This window comes from Kryptolebias marmoratus, linkage group LG22 (assembly GCF_001649575.2).
Source record: "Kryptolebias marmoratus isolate JLee-2015 linkage group LG22, ASM164957v2, whole genome shotgun sequence".
Taxonomy (NCBI): Eukaryota; Metazoa; Chordata; class Actinopteri; order Cyprinodontiformes; family Rivulidae; genus Kryptolebias; species Kryptolebias marmoratus.
In genome coordinates, this window is record NC_051451.1 from 19,688,594 (window position 1) to 19,709,735 (window position 21,142).

Consider the following 21,142-nt stretch of genomic DNA (forward strand, 5'->3'; position numbering starts at 1 on the left):
AATTGTTGGTAACATCTTCCCTTATTGCTTTCCAGACTGTGATGTGCTTCTTCCCTCCCTCTCTGGCCTACCTCTTGCTCTCTCCACCCACCAGTGATTGCACAATCTTCCATCACAACCACAATCATAACAGCCCAGAATCTGTACCAGTGTGTGACCCTCACCAACACACACACACACACACACTCACACGCACGCACGCACACGCGTCCTCGAGGAGGAATACAGTTGGAGCTTTTATGCTGCTTTCCCAAGTGGCTGTTTTCGAGCGCAGCCACAATGGAGGGCCTAATGTGGATTTGTTTAGAGAGCTGGTTAATTGGAGTAGGATGCTGTAATTGCACCTCTTTTGCGGTGTGTGTTTGCACTTGTTTGGATGTGTGTATGTCACCTGGCCTTTGTTTGGACTGTGTGTGTGGGAAAACATTTGCTCAGCTATAGCTACACTACACAAACACTATAAGCTACATAACGCACACGTAAGAGGTGTGAAGTGCTTTAGCACAGAACAGGAGAGAAACTGAGAGATGGAGAAAATGCATAAATATAACACTCTGTAATAAGTACAAACGACTGTATGTTCATGGTGCCCAGCACAAGTTATGCTATGCTTCTGTGTATTCTTCTCTCTCTCTTTTTGTCAGAGCTGTCCCCCAGTTGGGGGTGCTGTAAGTCCTTGTATGTCTCTGCTATGGCTCCTTGTATGTGTGTGTTTGTGTAAAAATCTCTGCCAGTCACAGAACTAAAACTGTTTTAGAATGTGTGTTTACATTCACAGATGAACACTAAACCCAGATACTGTTTATGCATTGAACTTTTCTGCCCAAGACTTATGTCAAATCCGCTTGTCTTAGTTGCAGCAATCACTTTTCAACTTTTGTTCGCACAAGATGGACCATTGAGATTACAATAGCTCAGTGCCAAGCATGACAATTATGTGCAGTTGTGTATACACTGTGATTTTTACAGTCACACAATCTCACTTCTGCAAAGTGAGCTCACAGTGGCCCCAAAAAGGAGATCGTCAGATTCAAAAGGCTGCAACTTTGCTGAATCTGTTTATAAATCATCCTGACACTTGATTTACCAAAGCCCAACACATAGTTCTATCATATTATTAATTTAGGCAAATCTTAAAAAAGGAAAGTACAGGTTTTGCGATATCTGTACTACAGAAGTTTTGAAGTAAGTTTTATCAAGTCCCTACTTTCTGAACATCATTTCTATGTGCATTAGTTTTTGTTTTTTTTACCCTCCCTGTTAACTTTAAGTCTATCCCGTTCTCTTTTAGGCTCAGATTAACATCAGCGTGGGTTTTTCTGTGTAAGTGAAAAAACATGGCATTCCCTATGTGGGCCACAGACCTAATACTAATCCATAGTTGCCGTTCAAACCCATTCTCATCCTCCAAACACACATAAACATACTGTGTACACCACAGGGCTTTACTGATCAATAGAAAATAAGCGACATTTACGTTTGCATGTCTGCTAAAGGACATGAACGGGGCCAGGAAGGTCTGCCTCAATGTCTTCTGCATTTATTTTTTATTGTTTGGCACTATGATTAAAGAAAGTGATCTTTTTTTTTGTTTGTGTAAGCGTATGCGTTTTCCCTGTCGTTGCCTATGTGTACTCCTGTGTGTGTTCATCTGTTTTCAGGGTCAGTCTAAATGGATGTATTATTAGTAACCATTCTGAGTTTGGTCACTGAAGTTCTCAAGCAAGGCAATCAGATCACTTAAGAGACTACTTGGTCTATGGCCTAAAGGTTCCTGCCTCTCCTTGTATGTCTCTTTCTCTTTCTAGTATCCTTTAATGCCTCTTTCCAGCACACACAAAAAACCCCAGCAGCCATGGCCATCACCCCTTATCTCTTCTCTCTGCACTCTGCCTCTTCTCTTCTCTACTACCTCTGTCCTTTACCTCCATGGGGGGAAAAGGACAAGGTCATGAAGATAAACATAGAAAAGTGAAAGTGGATGAGGGACACACACACAGAGCTGAAATGAACCATATCATTTGGACATTAGCCTCCGGGCAACTGTGGTGAGAGACTCACTAGCCTAGTGAATAATGCCCAATGGTGTATACAGCATTATTTAGCTGTAGTTACCTAGCTGTCTTTGACAAACATTTACTAGGAGAAAAGTCAACACAGTTTCTTCCAGCTATAAATCCTCTTTGTTTTTAGTCAGTTAATTGTTTCTGCAGGGGCCAGTTATTGAACAGAAGAGTCACATATTAGTTTCGGCAACATTATTCAAAACTATTTAGATCATTTAAGTCTGAATAATGCAGCCACTAAACATTGTTGCAAACCTAACACACCTCTCTGTCGCAACAGCAAGAGCTTCTACCTGAAGGACACTTCGCCCACCATGCTGCAAAAACTTCACACCAACAACTTAAAGAACAAAACTATGAGCTCAAGCTGTTAAACCAGGCATGTTTCTATCAGTCTAGTAACCATGGAACAACCTTTGTTGTCCTACGTATGCAGTTTCAATGATATCTAGCATAACATGCACTGGCCTCTCCAGCTGCTGACCATTCAGGATCAAAACAACTATTATGTAGTTATGCTCCACCTATACTTTGTGGTCCGAGTGTGATCAGGTTCTTTAACAGCCGGTATTGCAGTTAGAAAGATGTTTACTCTCACTATTATGTGCCCACTCCCAGGAATTCTGTAAAACGTTTCATAACTGTTGATACAAACTGTCAGTGCAAACTCGTTTTTGACTAAAACACACTGACATACAGCGCTATGGAAAATGGATGTCGTTCTTGAGGTCTGCCAGTTAGACATACTGTATAGCATTGTATCCATGAGTTTAAACTCTGAGTGGTGCCTTGTTGCTGCAAGCTATTCTTGAGGTCTAACAGAAGGAAACTGTTTTATAGAGGCCTTTGTGAACAATGACCATGTTGTTTGATTCATCATCTAGATAGATAAATAGATAGGTAGACAGATAGAAAGAGAGATAGAACTTTATTGATCCCACAGACTCCTTCAGGAATACTGAAGGATACTGTAAGAAATACACAATGAAAGACTTTTAAATAGATATGTGTGAAAATAAACACCAAGTGATTTTGATGAAAACATGCTTCAAACACAGCAGAGTATGTAATTGGGATAAAGGACACAAAATGAGATGAACGAGATGAAGACGCAACAGAAGAGAATGTCTAATAGAGATATATCAATACACTGATAGATGTGTTATCCATTGTGCTGCCATTGAACAGCAGCAGCATGAGTTTGGCAGTAGCCCATGCACACACACCCACACACACTCACACACACATGCTGTGCCTCCAGTGGGGATGTAATAGATGGTGTGAGTGTATTAGTCGCTACAGTCCAAGTGTTAAGTGCTGGCCTGGTGTGTGTGAGATCGATGACAGCCAGGCGACCCCTCATTCTGACACACACATAGACACACAAAGTGCTGTGACACATAGCCTAGGGTCAGGGTTCATACGCAAACATATCCATCTCTAAAACACACATAGACATTTTTGTCTCTCTGTGTGTATGTGTGTAGATATATAGATGTATCAAAAACACTTTGTGTCTGTTACACACACACTTTCACACACTGCCATACATATACCCATCTTGTCCTAAGAGCGCAGGGAGGGGCCTGCTGTCAAGCACCGGTGGTCCATCGATACTTGGGCAGAGCACTAATGCCTGCTGTCTGCTGATGGACGCTGGCCTGCCTCCAGGGACCATTAGACTCAATGGGACAGAGACAAACACACACACATACACACATTACACCAAAATGAAACACATAAACAAACGTACTACTTTGATGCACCCTGAAATCATAGTATTTGGAGGCTCATACACCAACAATACAGTACGTAGACTAAATACGTAACTAAACATCTGTAGTTTGATATGTTCAATTTTTATGCTGCATTTTTATAATAAGAAAATATGAAAAAAAAGAAAACTACCAGGAATGACAGTGATTATTGATAATTGTTTTATATGTAACTGACAGGGAAATCCTAAAATAGATGCTGTCAACATTGCGTGTTTTGTTGGGCACTGCACATTTATTATTGGAACATAGTAATGTACATGCTAAGCTAAGATGTCATATTGTAACCATACACATTGATCCTTAAAAAAAAAAAGTAAAAATATACCGGAAAAGATAAATTAAAATGATGATGATTTTCTCAAAAATACAGGAACTTTTAATTCTAAGGTCTTTAGAACATGTCAGAAACTCCCAAGTTCCTATGTTTAAGATTTTCCACAGACTGAGTGAATATATTTATTATACATCGACTGTACATGGCAGTTATATACCGAGAGTAAATTCTAACCTAATTTATTGCTCATTTTTCATTTAAGAAAGCATTAAATCTTTGGGTTGCATGTATTTGTGCACTGACTAAAAATGCGTCCTTACATGTTTAATGCTTTATGAGAAGGGGTTCCATAATTTTACATCAATCAAACAAAGTAATGGCCAACATCTGAAAGTACAAAACTGTGAAAGAAAAACACAAATAAATAAATAAGATAAAACTAGAAGCTGAACTGTAGAAATAACCACTAGACTAGAAAAATGTGGTGTTGCAAATAATCATCAATAACACATACTAAATGTTGAAAACAAAATTACTTTAGATGAGTGAAAATGAAGATCCCAGGAAACCCTGACACTTCAGTGCCACCATGTTCCACACTGCATGGTTGGTCAAAAAGTAAAAAAAATAAAATAGAAGTTCCAAAATATAATAAAGGTAAAGCAGAATGAAACCTTAGCAGAACCTAAGTCCCCTTGCTGGTTAATTTAAACATGCCAAGAACTATATCTGTGCTAATCTGTGATGAATTTGTTATTGGAGGAGTGTATGATTGTGTTCCACACATACTCATCCTTTTTCTTGTCTTGAACCAGGCAGTTGGGTCTTTAGGTCATCAGCATTCAAATAAAATCACCAGACTGCCGCAGGATCAACTGCTGTGTTCTGATCTTTTTGCTCGACTATCCATCAAACTGCAATCCAGGCACAATTAGACTTATTCTTGTCTACTTTACCGTGGCTCTATGGTCCTTTTCTTCGTTCTTTTTTCCAGACCCCTAGTATCTGCAGCTCCCTTAAATCCATCCAATTGAACACTCTCACAGATTCGTATTACTCACCGAGTGTCAAGCTCTGCACCTTTTTAGGCGAATTAGCTGAACAACAGATGCTCTGCAGTGTGTGAAAGAGAAGAAGATGAGTGAACAGATGCGTGGGAAAGTTTGAAGTGGGAGTGCAGCTAATCCACCTGTGTGAACGTTATGGGTGTAAATTATTCACTTAAGCCATATTATAATTAAATACAAAATGCTTAGTCAAAGTTTACAAACCAGTTGATGTGCCAGATTGGCAAACACAAAGCTATACAGAGATCTAATGTTAACATTAATTATTGCTTAGCCACTTGGCTCTTTAGCTGATAGCACAAATTTATTTGGTAAAAACATGTTCAGTTGCTAACTTAAACTTCATAAACTTATTAAGTCCATTATTTTCACCTGAAAAGCAGCTAAATATACACCCTATGTTATTCTGTTAGCAATTAGAGATGAAAATTTAACTGTTTATACCATCACACTTGGACTAATAACTAAGCTAAGACCCTGTTACAGGACCTCTTGTCAGTTGTCTCAAAACTCTACAGGATTTAGGACTCAGTTCAAAATCAGTTCATCTTTAACAGTCAAGCTCCTACTTAAAATTTTTTTAACTCCGTTTTAGACCTTTTGGTTTTCTTTTCTTGGCCTTCTAGGGGTTCCTCGCTCTTAGATTTAAGGAAACTATGGTTTTGGTGTCTGGGGTCCATACTATGGACCCCTCCAGGAGTGAGGATGATAAGCTCTCTTGGGTACTTTAAAGTCCGGCTAAAGATCCACCTCTTTTCAAGCTGTTTTTGTATCAGACCCACCTGATTCAGGAAACTGGTTTGCATTGTTTCAAGTTTTGACATTGTTTTTCCATTTGCCTTTGTTTCACTAAGTTTCTTGTTTATTTTGCCTCAAATGTTGTTTTTAATCTTTTTCTTTCAGCTGGTATTTTATGTGGAGCCCTTTTGTAAGTCAGCTTTTAAAAGGTGCTTTTTAAATAATTATCAGGAAGTGGTGGCGAAGGACCCAAGGATACAGTCTGAACACAAGGACTGATTACACAAAATGAGGAATTTAATAGCAAAAATAAATGGCTGACAGGTTCAGCAAACAAAAACGCATGGAGCTAAATAACGAGAAGCATCCTGGGAACAAGCAGACAAGATAACCGGTGGAAAACAGACAGGGTAACAGGTGAGACTAATGAACGTGAGGAGCAGGTGTGAATGGTTAACTGAGGGAAAAATGGCTGACACAGAGGAGACACTGAGAATCTAAACACAAGGAATCTCAAAAATAAAACAAGGAAAATATGGTAAAATATAAACCCATTAACAAAAGGAATATAACCAACAACCACAAAAAACTCAGGATCGGGACAATAATCATTTAATTTATTGATTTCAAAGAACTGACATCACGTAGTGTGATGCAGGAAATTAAGCTGCTGTTAGTCAGGTTGTACTAACTGCATACAGGTTGAACAAATGTCTGATTAACACAAAAAATAAAAGTCAAATGTGAAGATAAAACTGCAATTTGCACTCATGAAACATTGCTTATTGGAAAGGCATTGATCTCATTCATATCTCCTTCAAATATTAAACTGTCATGTAGTTTTTTCCTGATTTAGATGGATGCTTTCATGGAATCAGTCCTGCAAATATTGATCACGACCAAAAAGTTGTGGTTTCATTCAATCATTCTTTTAGTCTTGTGTGGCAGTCAGTACCAAAAATAAAAAACAAGTCATTCTTTTAGGTGTATTTAAATATCTGCAGTCTGCAAAATTCTCATTCGAGAAAACATTGAAGTCCTTTTTAATTGTTGCTTCAGCACAGTCAAAGGAGAGAAAAAGGAATCTCCCCTAGAGCTGAGAAAAGCCATGGTCCCTTAAATATGAAAACAAAAAAAGAAAGTCTTACAACTCTTGATTGTGTTTGGGATATTTCCATATTAGACCAGAGGAACTTGACTTCCTCTCCCAGTTTCTCTATGTAAGAGCTGTGTTTGTGCTGTTTGAGGTTCCACGCTCAAACCACTTGCCCATGTTATTGCCACCACTTGTTTCTCTGTTTATCCGTTAAACAAAGTTTAAGAGTCGAGCTGCAGAAGCGACAGGGGCGGGGTCGAGGAGACTGAGACGACGCAGAAGACATGAAGACAAAAGTGAAAGATGACGAGCAAGAAAACTGTGAGAGGACACCTTGAGAGACAGCAAAGAGAGAGAGAGAGAGAGAGAGATGGGTCCTGACAGCAGAAGAGGACTGTCTGTAGATTTGCCTGCATCAAATCCAGGCGCCTGTGGGCATCATCACAGTGCACACGTACGCAGACGCACAAATGCACACACAGATGCACAGTGATAACCCATCACTACTGGCCAAGTGTTGTTTAATCTAACCTGACTTGCACTCGACAGAAAAAGCAAATTCACTTCCACTCACGGTCTGAAAAAACGGAGCGCTCTTCACATAAATGGCAGCGCTCTGAATTACCCCATTTTGTGTGTATGTGTGTGTGTGTGCGCTTGCCGCCGTGCCCACGTGCACACACTCCACAGCTCATGTTTTTATTTTTGTGATGATTTTTCAGTGTGTCTGCGCGGGTGTTTACATGTATTGGTGTTGACAAGCTCTTCAGCTGTACCCCCTTCATTGTTTGACAGGCAGATAGCTAGGCTGCTCTGCTCCCTATTGTTAGGGGGCTGTCATTAAACCCTGCTTGTACAGCCAGTTATACCGCCTGTGTGTGTGCATATGCATGGGTGTGTACGGGGCATGAAGTTTGTGCCTCTTCATCTTTATACAAGCTAACCTGATGAGGGTTTTTAATCTTCCGTGTTTATGTCTAAAGAATCGTTTGATTATGTATATGAACGTGGAGGACGGTATGTGCATAGGTGAGCGTGTGTGTTGGAATTGTTTATCTTTACCACAATGAGAGAAGGAGGGGAAGATCAGACTGACAAGCCCATTGTTTAACAGACTGATAGTTTGACTGTAGCACTCTGCTGTTCTCTCGTCTCCCCTCCATTGTTATGTGACTTTTCATTAAGCCCTTGTTGGCCAGTCACAATGAGCAGGAGTGCTTGTTAGCCACAGTGCTGTCATTTGTGGAGAAGAGTAGGTGAACCGAGCTCGCACACATTCACGCAGACACATACTGAGATACAAGAGGCCACAAGCAAAGAGTGGTTGCCGCAGATGTGAAAAATCATTTTTGATCACTAGCTGCGGTGCTCAATGTTTTATTAACATTCTCATACGGTGCTGTGCCCAAAAAAACGCAAACTGTGCTGATTATTTTAGAAGTCACACAATGTTAAAGAAGGAGAAAATGACCAGTTTTTAGAGAATAACCAATTTAAGAAAATAAATTATAACACAAGATGTGAAAGCTTGAATTAAAGACCTAGCATCCCTGAAAGGAATGCATGTCGCCCGCCGCATTTCATGCCAGTTTTAGACCAATCTTATGTAAGAAATGACAAAGTTGTTATTCATTTTAATCAAACCTTGAAAATAAGGTGATGTGTAATCTCATGCAATATTGCCAGATGTGCTCAGACTGTGTTGTGAAAGACTCTCAGCTACTACCAAATTTTAGGTCAATATCTGCAAAACACAGTTATAACCATTTTTGTGTTGGCTAATGTGGTTAGCTGTGGCAGCCATTTTGAATTGGATTGACTAGAAAAGTGAACCGGTTGAAGATGCACGTCAATTAATTACTTCCAGACAAACAGGGTTGACTCCAGTTGATGCAAAAGTTTTAAGCAAAGATCTTGCACAATGAATACTTGGAATATAGATTGTTAAAGACTCTCAGCTACAACCACACCAAATTTTAGCACAACATCTGTAAAATTGACTGAATTATAGCCACTTTTGTGTTTTGTAGGGCCATTTGACTGTGGCAGCCAGCTTCAACTGGGTTGGCTCCAAATGTTAATCATTTGCAGAAGTACATTCAGTAATTATTTCCTGAAAGTTTTATTAAAGCCCATTCAGTTGTTTGTGAGATATTTCATTAATAGACACATAAAAACACACACAGTCAAAGTTAAAAGCATTATTGTTGACAGGCAATAAAATGATTCTCCTGTTAGTGTATTTTCTTTTTTAATGAACTGTACTCCAATACAGGAAATAAGTGCACCGATGTGTGGCCTTGATCAGTTCTCTTCCATTATATATGATATTCTTTAGCTTGGAAGTTTGTACAAAGATTTTAGTGTAAAACTCTGTATCACCTGCTCTGTTGTACTTGACAGAAGCAGAAAAGAATGTCACAGACAAGCAGGCAAACAGCCAGCCAGTCCAGCATCCCTCTCAAGTCCACTTCCTGTGTCTCTGGGAATCGGGACAAACGTGTGACATCACTTCCTGCCCAGGACAATCGTACAGGAACAGACCAGGAACCCCTAGAAGTGCCATTTTTACCATAACAACCTTGACTGCACCCAAAAACAGACACAAACCCACACACACATGCATATACACACAAAAGGACACTATTGTTAGCTCCAACCTGTGAATAAGCTCTGTTTATTGACATAATTTTGAAGCATTGTACGTATCTGTCTGGGTGGCTGTCCTTCCCCTGGTCTCATTTCCCTCATGCTTCTCTGTCTGCTTCTTATTTTGTCAACTTCTCCTCACTCTCTCTCTCTCTCTGTGACGCCTTTTAATTTAACCCTTGAGTTAATTCTGCTGCAGATTATATACTAATCTGAAATAGATTGATTTAAAGCAACTGATAGACAATTCTGAAATGTTTAGGATTTTAGTTTTAACACAAACACTTGCAAGAGGCAAGTCTAAGCTTATTTTTCTCTCGTTCTTTTTGGGTCTCTAGTTCACTAAAAGGTATGTTTCTTGATATTCACCGAAAATATGCCTGTTTGATGAAAATGAAATCAGCTTGATAGTTTTTTGCACAATCTTTTGAGGCACTCGCTTCAGTCAAGCATTTTTTGAAACTCTCTCTGAGACTTCTGCACCTGTCCAAAAGTGTCTTTTCCCACCCCTTATGAGCAAACTGCTCCAGCTGCCTCAGGTTTGAAGGGTTCCTTCTCCAGCAGCCATGTTTCAGCTCCTTCCACAGATGTTCAATAGGTTTTAGATCAGGGCTCATAGAAGGTCACTTCAGAATGTTTTGCTTTTAGCCATTCTTGGGTGTTTTTAGTTTTGTGTTTTTTGTCATTTATCCTTTTGGAGAACTCATGGCATTCGACTGAGACCAAGCTTTCTGACACTGAGCAGCACTCTTTGTTCCAGAATGCCTTGATAGTCTTGAGATTTCATTGTATCCTGCACAGATTCAAGGCACTTTTAATTTTCCTGCTGTGGCTACATCCAGGTAGGCTGGCTCCAGTCCTGTGGACCCTAAAGCTCTGAAGAATCTGTGCAGCTGAACTCACAGGAACATCAAACTGCTTGGAAATGATTTTATAGCTTTTACCTTTTAACATACATGTTAATAATTTGTTTTCTAAGCGTCTGAGGCAACTCCCTCCTTAGCTTTCTGTGGTTCGTGTTCAGTGGGGTACACACGATGATCCCAAACAGCACAGTGACTACCTTTCACCCTTTCAATAGGCGGACATACTGATTACAAAATTGAAGACACCTACGATGCTAATTACAGGACACACCTTAGTTTAACATGTGCCTATGGTCAAATTATTTTCAATCTATTCTATGGGTGCCATCCTTTTTGTCAAGACCAGTTTTATTAGTTTGTTTTTAAAAATAATTTTAAGAACCACAATTTGAAAGCAATGTCTGATTTTTAATTGGTTGATTTTCAGTATTTTATTTCTTATTTTTACTTTTGTCAGTTTCAAGTTATTTCAGTGACAATTATGGGTTTTTCTTTCTTTAACAAAAGGGGACAAACAAATTTTTTACGAATTTGTACACGAATTTGGAGTCTTTTAAGACCAGTTTATGGGATCACTAATAAACATTGTGTAAAATAAAAAAATTAGACAGGATATCAGTTTTTGTCTTTTTTTTTCCTACACACCTTAATGTAAAGATTTGTGCTTTTTTTGACTGTTAAATAAAATTTGGACTTTGTAGAAGTAGTAAAGATAGGCTTCTAAGGGTCAAAGTTTCTCACTGGTAATACCTTTTCTGACCTGAAGGTGGGAGCAGTGGCTGCAGTTTTGTAGCCCTGCTGTAGATCCGCATCACACTTGAAGCAGCTCCCTAAACAAGCGAACACTTTCTTTGGTTGGATACAGATGAAACCTAGCTCAGGGAACAATTGCAAACTGTAAAAAAAAAAAAAAAAAAAAAAAAAAAAACTCACAAGGGTTTGTGTAAACAGCTGTGAGCAGTGTGATTTATCCCAACGGTATTCAATTTGGATATTAGAGCAATGTGGTTTGTTTTTTTTTGTTTTTAATTTTGTTCCAGTTTAGTTCTTGAGTTAAGCAGAAAAGGCTTCCATAAACAGTTGTTTAATCATTGTCGCTCATTATAAATTTGTTTTAATGTGTGCTTTTCTTCTGTGTGCTTTTAATTGATTGACCTGTTGTTATGGATCGCCTTATGGTCGCTATCGGTCAATGCAACCAGGACTTCGTCTTCTTGGCTGCGGAGGAGAAATGGGGTGAAAGGAAAAGAAAGAGAAAGAGGGAAGATATTGATCAGTTGCAGTGCGCATCGAATTCCAAGTTTACGTGACCTTCCAAACTGCTGGCATCATCACCGCAGTGCACTACTGATGTCCCCTTGTTTTGCTTTCTTACTTCCTCACTCCACTGTCCTTTTGTCTCAGCCCCTGTGTGGAGTGTGTCTGTGTGTGTTTGTGTGTGAGTGTGTGCATGCTTGAGCTGCAGATAAAGCCTAAATTGAGCTGTTTTGATTGTTCGCTGAGAGTGCCCGCAGCACAAGGCCCCTCGGCTGAGAAGCGCACACACACTCGCTCACGTTCAGTCACTCTGCACTCGTCTTCTGCTGCTGTTTTATTAAGTGGTGCTGGCATCAGCAAAGAAAATTCTTGTAATTAGAAGTCAAAATAACTTTCTGTCTCTGGAATTAGGGAGGCTATTTGTTAACACCAATCTCAAACTCTGCATATCCCATTTTTTTTTGCCACCACTAATCAGGCTCTACACATTTTTTTTTTTTTTTTTTTTTTTGAGGGGTGTGCAAGATTGGCTTAAGGCTTCACTTCAGGGAGGTTGTTTAATGGAAAAAAAGAAAAAAAAAACTTGGAGAAAAACACATTTTAGACATTCGGATTCTTCCTTGAGCATGAACTATATCAAGGCTGTTCTCAAATAGAGAAATTTATAGCTCAGTAGTTAAGAATTTTCTAATTCAAACAATGATTTGATAGAAAATAGTTCAAATAGTCTGATTATTATCTGTCCGCAGATGGATAAAGTTACTTCAGATCTGGACATTTCTTCTACTGCTTTGAGATGACTAACAGCTGGAAACTGAGAAACAACTTTGTGTTAATTTTCCACGTCAGTGTTAAATATTAGTTCAGGAGGATTTAGCTACATGTCATTTTAGCTAAACTAGATGGTTTTGCACGCTTAACTATATTGCCTAAATGAAAAGAAGCCTTTAGTCACAAACCGATAAAATGAAGGTACACAAACAGTTTTAGATACAAATGAAATATGAAAAATTACATTCTTCCCCAAGGTCTCACGTGAGAGTCCCTCTCCTCATTTATTGGATTTGCAAAGATATATTGGCATCCATAGTTGATCTGAGAGGAGTATGAACCTGATACAGTGGCAAGTGGTGCAAACCAATTAGGCTAACATGACTTAAATAATATGAAAGACCTCCTCGTAAATAATTTGGTACAAATGCTTTATACAAGTGAGAGTAGTGTATTTGTATACATGAATTTTGGCATGCAAAAACGTAAAACAGGACATTTTTCTGTGGCCACATGCACACACACACATACCGACTCCAGGGATGATGTCTGGCTAGGTGGATAAAGTAGTTCTATTGTAATTCGATAGATGGCTTTCCCTAAGATAATCTGCCTTAAACAGATGATCATTTTGGGAGTAGATTTGATTGATGTGGGACAGGCAGGAAAAAAAAAAAAAACAAGAGAGGGAGACACCCAGTGTGTGTATTTTAGGTCTCCGTTTGTGTGTGAGAGAGAGAGAGAGAAGAGAGGGGAAATTCAAAACCTACGTACGGTTAAGAACATCATTTTGTGCCAGTTGGACTCGGAACAATGCTCCGACTGGGACTCGGCTCTCTCACTCTCTCTTGTTGTTGTCAGTGCTCATTTGACTTTGGTTTTTCCTGCTTGTTCTATATCATTCACTTCATAACGCTTGCGATGGTCGGGGCTTCAAAACATGTTTGACGTGCATCATTTCAAAAGCTTTGCCTCTATTTATTTATTTTTTAATGCTGAGACTTTTATGCTCTGTTCAACAGTTTAAAACATACAGCTTGAGTCAAGGCTATCTGGCTCTTCACTGGCAAAAATATTTTTGGTTTAATTAAGCCAATAGCAACCAGGTGCACAGAGGATAAAAGTGCAGCTGATCAAGGTTGATGGTTTAATAAGGATTTACCTTGCATAATGTTTGAGTGCTTATAACAGTCACTAGGACTTTTTAAGGGTTATTTAAAATTATAGCATTAAAAATTAATAAGAAAAAACACATTTCTCACTCATTGTGGAGCCTTGTTCTCTTAGATATTCTTTGTTTGAAAAACCTTATTAAAATAATTATGTTTAGTATAATTTATTTTTCGATCTCATCTAGCACACCAACTGTACACTTCTAACTAAAATATATTCACTCTCCCCATCCTAAAACTTCCTTTAATAGTCATTATCCTCCTTACACTGGAAACAGGAAACGCGTTAGTAAAAGAAAAAAGGAAACTGCAATTTTTTTTTTTTTTAACTACATCTGCAGTGTATTTTGTATTTTCTCAGTCTTGCTTTCTATCCCTCTTTTACTTCGTCTTCTCGGTCCCCTCTCCCAACATAATCCTCGGCTCAAGCCCCTGGGTTGCCGTAGAAACATCAATAACATTCCTGCTCGACAACATCTTAGTGCATTAAAGTGGTCGTAGGGAGACTCGGCCCAACAGAAACACACACACACACACACACACACACACACACACACACACACACACACACACACACACACACACACACACACACTGTAACCCATGAGAATGATTCCTGTGAAAAATGCAGCAAATATGCAATAATTTTTAGTCTGTATTAGAAGTTGAACAATCAGTTTTTCAGTGGCCGGTGATGATCTTAAGAAATAAGGGCAGCAATAGCTGATTTTTAGGTTGATTTTAATTTGTTTGATTTAGACCCAAACATATAACAATTTAATATTTCTACACAATACAGACCAATAGATTTAAAATAATACAGTAGCTGCCTATGATTTACTGGTTTAACCCTGAGGGTCAACATGGATCAATGTGCTACACTTCTTTAAAGGCAGTTCCAAGCCTAAAACTATCCATATTTTCTTTTTATTATAAAATTTCTTGTCCAACCAGTTAAACATATGTCTCTGGAGTTAAGATAAGAATTAAGATTTCTCCATTTTCCATGGAAGATACAACATGATTGTTTTTTACAAATTCGGAACATTTCTAAACTTCGTAAAATGGTGACTTATGGTGAGCTTGAGATGATTGTTCATGCTTTTGTCTCATCGAGACTGGATTATTGTAACAGTCTGTTCACATGTCTTAACAAGAGGGAGTTAATGCGTCTGCAGGTAGTACAAAACACTGCTGCACGCCTGCTCACTCGCACCCACAGGAGGGAACATATTACACCCATCCTTAAAAGCTTGCACTGGCTGCCAGTATCTTACAGGATGCACTACAAAATCCTGGTACTGACTTTTAGAGCTCTTCATGGACAAACGCCAAACTACATTAAAAACCTCATCCAGCCTTATTTTCCGACTAGGAGCCTCAGGTCGTCCAATTTGAACTTGCTGATGGTTCCTCGGACCTTCTTCAAGACTCGAGGATACAGATCTTTCAAAGCTGTGGCGCCGCGCCTGTGGAATGAGCTACCTTGCACTATTCGATCTCTACATTGTATTGACACTTTCAGGAAACAACTTAAGACCCACTTTTTTAAGATTGCTTTTTAGTGTAATATTGTGTTTTATTGTTTGTATGTTGTTTTAATTTATCTTATTTTACATTTGTGCAGCACTTTGTGACCCTGGTCTGTGAAAAGTGCTATAGAAATAAAGCTTACTTATTCTTTTTTTAAGTTAGCATAGTATTCTGGTCAACTTTTTTTGGCGTCTCCAATCACGGCGCTGAAAAAGCTCCCCTGTTGTGAAAGGTGCCCCACTGTGGGAAGTGCATTGACAAAAGGACATAGTATGAAGTGTAAGAGCAATGTTCTGCCCACAGATGTGCCTGCCTTTTAATTGGCTAATGCTAATTATTTAAAAGCAGGCAGAAATTGGCCAAATTCATTGGCTGATGGATCAATCGCTTTACCTCTAATTTGTATCTAATCAGTGGGCAGGTATATGTGTTTACACAGATGATGCAAATACTTTTTGTCCTACGGGTATGAGTTTGGATGTATTTGTATTTAGATCTTATGCTTTTTAAATGTTGTTTTTAAATTATCTTCTCACGGAAGGCCATTTTTGTACAAGCACACGGTCCAATAAGGAGTTTAGGATGCATTAATTTATTTTTAACGCAAATATGGGTAACACATTTAATATTTGCTGGGTGGAATTTCATACATTTCTGTGTTTACTATGAAGGGAGGGTTCTGCCCAATGCTGATGTTTTCTCAACTTTCACGCTGTCATTATATTTCCAAATATACTTTTAAAATAGTTTCTTTTCTTCTTTTTCCAGCAGATTTCACTAAAATGTAATAAATTTCTAATATTTTTTGTTTTACATTGGCAGATGTGGCTCAGGGAGTTGACCAGACAAAATCAGTAAAACAGAAGCTAAACATGCCCTGGGTTTCCAAAAGGAGCTGTGTAAGAATTTGTATTTAAATGAGCAAATACGGTGCTTGTACACTTTAAACAGCCTGCAAGACCCTATAAATGCAGTCCATTTGCTTTTTACCCTGACAAAGTGAAACGTAAACAGTATTAGTCTTGTGTTTTCACAGCAGTGAGCATGTGTGTTGGTGGAAAAAAAACATTGATTTTATGTAAATACTTTAACTTCATTCTTTTTCAGAAGGGTCTTTTGTTGATTGAACATTCTGCTGCTTTGTTATGAAGCATCAGTCTAATTATAATCTTCTATAGATGTCTTTTCACATATGAAATTGTTGTAGACAAGACTTTACTGTACATTATTGAATAAATGGATCTGAACTGTTTGTTTTTCCACATTTTTTGTTCATTTTAAATTTGATAGGCTCTCCATAGTGTTGGTATCCACTAGAGTCCACTCTTGGTGTAGACTAACGTGACTTTGTTTTTTTTCCTTGACCCTTTTTTGTTTTTATCCTCCCTCTCTCTTGCTCAGTCCATCTCAATTAATGCCCTCTCTTCTCCCATTGAGGGCCTAATACACATTAGCTTTCTAAATCTAATCTTCTGGAAGTAGCCAGGGAGATTAACGCAGGTAGTTTGACTGACACATCGCTACATTTATATTCAGCGCAAACAGCATCTGAGCACAGATTACATACACAGATGCATGAATGCAGCCGTGTGGTCAGCCACATGGTACTGCACATGGAAGTGAGCAGTTTGGGCAGAGTAGTAGGAAGCTTTTTAGAATAAACTCACAGCAGAGGAGCCAGAAGTGTGTGTGTGTGTGTGTTTGTGTTTGGTGATAACGGGGATCTCTTGTGGTTGCAGCGGCTGTGGATTGGACAGACCTTTCATCATGTCGGTCAAATTATTCTGATTGGCTGCTGATTTCCTGATGGCTTCCCTCTGTGTTTGTTGTGTGCTGGGTGTTTGATTGAGAGCCTGTGTGGATGCATCCTTGCATATGGGATTTGTGAATGTCTGCTGTGTGATTTCTTGATGGAAGCCCCCGTGTCATCATCTGCTGCCATTGCCACCTGTCTCCACGGTGACTGTGTTGTGTCTAATCACTCAATGGGATTTGTGTTGGTAAAACAAGGCTCTTTCCTATGATGAGGACCTCCCTCCGGTGTGCACATGTGTGTTTGTGTTTGTGAGTAGTTGTGGGGTTCGATGCTGGCACCACACGGGGCTTCTAAATCAACATTGTCAAGATCCTGCTGTACTGCTTTATGTTAGAGAAATTCTTTCTTTTTCTTATCCCAGACACACTTTGTGAGTGCTCCAGTCAGACAACCATGTAATGGACTAAAGAGAGACATGAAACAGATGATTTTCCAGTTAGTCGCCTCACTAATGCTAACAGGACATGCCATACAAGGAAAGCATTAAAGAAAGAGGATGAGGTGGATACGTGGTTGAAAATAAAATTTTCTTTGAGGAAAGTTCGAGAAAGCGTGGAACATTTGTGCTGTAAATGGTATAAATAAACTACCAACTAAACACCACTTCAAATGCAGCTTTAACAGTGAGATAAATTAACTTTTAATGCTTATTAATGCAAAGGATGAAATAGATGTGCTTCTCATTTTGGAGCCAAAAGTGACAACAATGTTTTATAATGCCATTATTTTCAAGAAAATATATAGGCTAAAGTGTCAATAAGTTCCAGTAAAAGACAAAACTTCTAGTTGCTTTACAACACAAAATTTTCATCTTCAAAGAACAAGGTTTTTGTTAACACATCTGTCAATTTTCAGAAGACCCTCATGGTTTGGTTGGCTGATTTCAATCGGTCACTTGGTTTTAAACTGCTTTTTAATGTGTGTTTGACGTCTTAGTTGAAGCAGCTGGATTGTTGGGTATCCTCTATATTAGGTTCCAGCAATATGCAGTATCTGTTTTCTGTATCAGAGATTCCCAACTGGTCTGTGTTTAAAAAACTGGAACAAAAGGCTCGTTGAAAGTCTTACTCTTGTTTACTCACTCTTTAATGTCATAAGCCCGGATTTCAATCTTTCCGAATCAACATTAGACTGGAAAAAGAGAAGCTGATGCATTGAGAATGAAAGGACTTCGTGTGCACATTTCTCAAAGTAAAAATGACTTTTGTTCCTTTTGGTATGCATTAGAGTTGATAAGTGTATGCAAATAAAACAGAATAAAAAGTGAAATTTTGGACAAGACAAAGGCCTGCATATTTTCCTCCACCCAGCTCCCCTCACCCACACTTCACCTGTGAGAATAAGGGTTGCCAATCTGTGCCAGGCTGTGAAACATTACTGCCATGCAAAATTTAACAGGACTAAGTCAGGCTTTTAGCATCAGGCGGGTGTAGTCTCTATATGTTTAGAGGCAAGCCTGCAGCAGAAGCAATCTGATTGACTAACAAGGGAGTGCTTTTGCTGCTTAGAATGATGTTTAGTGTTTATGTATGCTTTCATGTGAAATCTTACAAGAATGTGTGTGCCAGCAGAAAAGAATCTTCCATCCTTTTCAGTCAGAGTAAGAAGGTGGAAAGGTGAATAATAATGCACAAATGTGTGAAATAAAATTCTACAAATAGCATCTTTGGAGTCAGAAAGTTGCACATGCTGCTATTTGTTGTTTTCTTTGTGGATATTTAAGTGTCTGTTAAAATGAGAGTCGATATTCTTTTCCCAGGGATAGTGCCAACCTGCTCCACACAATCAGAGATATTAAAAGACAGCACAGTTTTCTGTTACGCATGCATTAAATATGAGCAATTACTCAGAAACTATACAAAATACATGAGTGTAGTGTTTTAAAAAAAGAAAATTTTTAACAGTAGATAGTGAGAGAAAACAGCAAACATATAAACAATAATTTTCACATCTTTCGTCTTAAACAGTTCAGCAACTTAAAGCTGCTTTATTAGAAACATGTTTAAGTATTTAGATTTCCATTTGATGCGTCTGAGATTGTTCTTTGTTTAGACAGCTTCATTCTCATTATTATTTACCCTGTCCTTTATATGTTAAAGCTCTTGTTCAGCAGTAATCAAATAAGACCAGTGGTTCTTATACTTAAGTAGTTTCTCAAGAAACAACACTGTTGTAATAATGCATCCAAGTCACAAAGCTGAAATAAAGCAGTAGTCTAGATCATTTGAAGAGGGGTTCATTTTCTTACCTGTTGTGGATAGCTCTTTGAATAACCTCAGTTTGGAGAAATAGTTTATTTCTGACTGGATTGACAAAATAAACAGCTAGTCCGAAGTTGACCAAGACCAAAGTAAATTGTATCACTTCTGAAACGACTCCAGTCTTTAAAAAATAAATCATAGTGGTTCATGTAAATGTTATTACACAAACCTTTACATCACCATAAGTTTTGCATTATATGGTTATTTACATAGAACTTTACGAGTGCAAGCGGCGTCAGCAGCACCTAGCAGTTCTGGTGCAGCCTGAAGTAGCTCCAGCAGGAATACTTCTGTTGTATTTACCAAGTAATGAAAAGCTAACGGTGTAAAACTTGAAGGGTGAATTCCCTTTGGTATCAGCTTCTCTTGGACTCGCTGTTAGCTCATCAGTCCGATCAGATATTAACTCTATTTCTCCAAACTGTGGTTGTTCAAAAAGCTATCACCAACAGGTGAGATAATATTTGTTCATAACTTTAACACAAAACCCAACTGCAACCATCTAAGCTATTCCCTTTGACAAGACATTTTACCTTGGCTTTGTTCTTGGAGTATTTAATAAAAAGGATTCTATCTTTTACAACAATGGAAAGCCGAATCTTAATTTTCTTTTCACCTGTTTCATTTCCTCTTTGCCTCTCTCTGAAGCTTGACCCTTGTCTTTTGTCCACCTCTCTCCTCTTCAGTTCACTGATGTATTATTACCTACTGACACTTTTTATCTGCCTGAGCGGCCAAGTCCCTCTTATGTACATACACTAGATTTCTTTATCTTCTGCTCATTTTATCCACCCACACACACACACTCGCTCGCACAGATTCTTGTCCTGGCATTCTGAATTCACTGTCTCTGTAAACTGCGATACCTGCCCACGCCATCCGACCTCCAGTTAATCCACCATCTGACTCTTCTCACTGCCTCTTCTGCTGCTCAGCCCTCTCTGGCAAACAGCAGCTCGTGAATAATTGCAGTGAGGAAGAAATTTTCAATGCATACTAGATGGGTTTTCTCTCTCTGCCTCCCCTCTGAAAGTTTATCCTTTCCCCTTAATCCTCACCTTGTTTAACTGAAGAGCCCGGTTTTAGACACTCACAGAGGCACACATGATTTGGATGACTGCAGGAGAAAATGCATAGGAAACTTATCTCTCTCTGGCACTGTGTTATTCGATACACACTCTCAAATATTAACCGTTCGGCACTAGAGTTGTTGCTCACCCAGTTCGCCCGTACAGCTGTTCAACAGAGCACTGTGTGCGAGTGTATTTGTGTCACTGAGTAGGTGTGTGAATGCAAGATCATACATTATGTTGAGTGTTTTAACACTGTCATGATTTGTGCAGTTTTTGTGTTGTCAAGTGGGAGAGATGGCTTCCATGCCTAAATAGACACAAACGTGATAATGCTCACAGCAATGCACAGACAGCACAACAATACATCCCACAGAGAGCTTTTTTTGAGAGTTATTGTTGTGCTCACTTGACAAATAATACAGACAAACCTTGACGACTCTGTGTGTGTGTGTGCGCGCACAGCCGGTTAAAATCTCACTTGTACATCAGATTCATGAGGACAAAGCTGAAATGTTCGTACACATACATGTAAGCGTCTACATCTCGTTCCTGTGTTAATCCCCCCTCCCTCCAGATGTGCAATCATAATTTAAAGGTGTCGTCTGTATAATTTCTGTGGATTATCTGATTAGGAAGCTATTGTGGCAGATTAATTTGTGATTGAGGTTAACTCATGATGAAATGGCTTTTGTCAGCCTCTGCCCTCTCCAGCCTATTGTAATGCT

At 38.8% G+C, this 21,142-nt stretch overlaps 1 protein-coding gene across 1 annotated transcript in view; it reads left to right on the top strand.

Annotated features, from left to right (window-relative positions):
• The window catches only part of camkmt (calmodulin-lysine N-methyltransferase), a 95,508-nt gene that overhangs the window by 11,905 nt on the left and 62,461 nt on the right, over window positions 1-21,142 (top strand). The window lies entirely within an intron of this gene.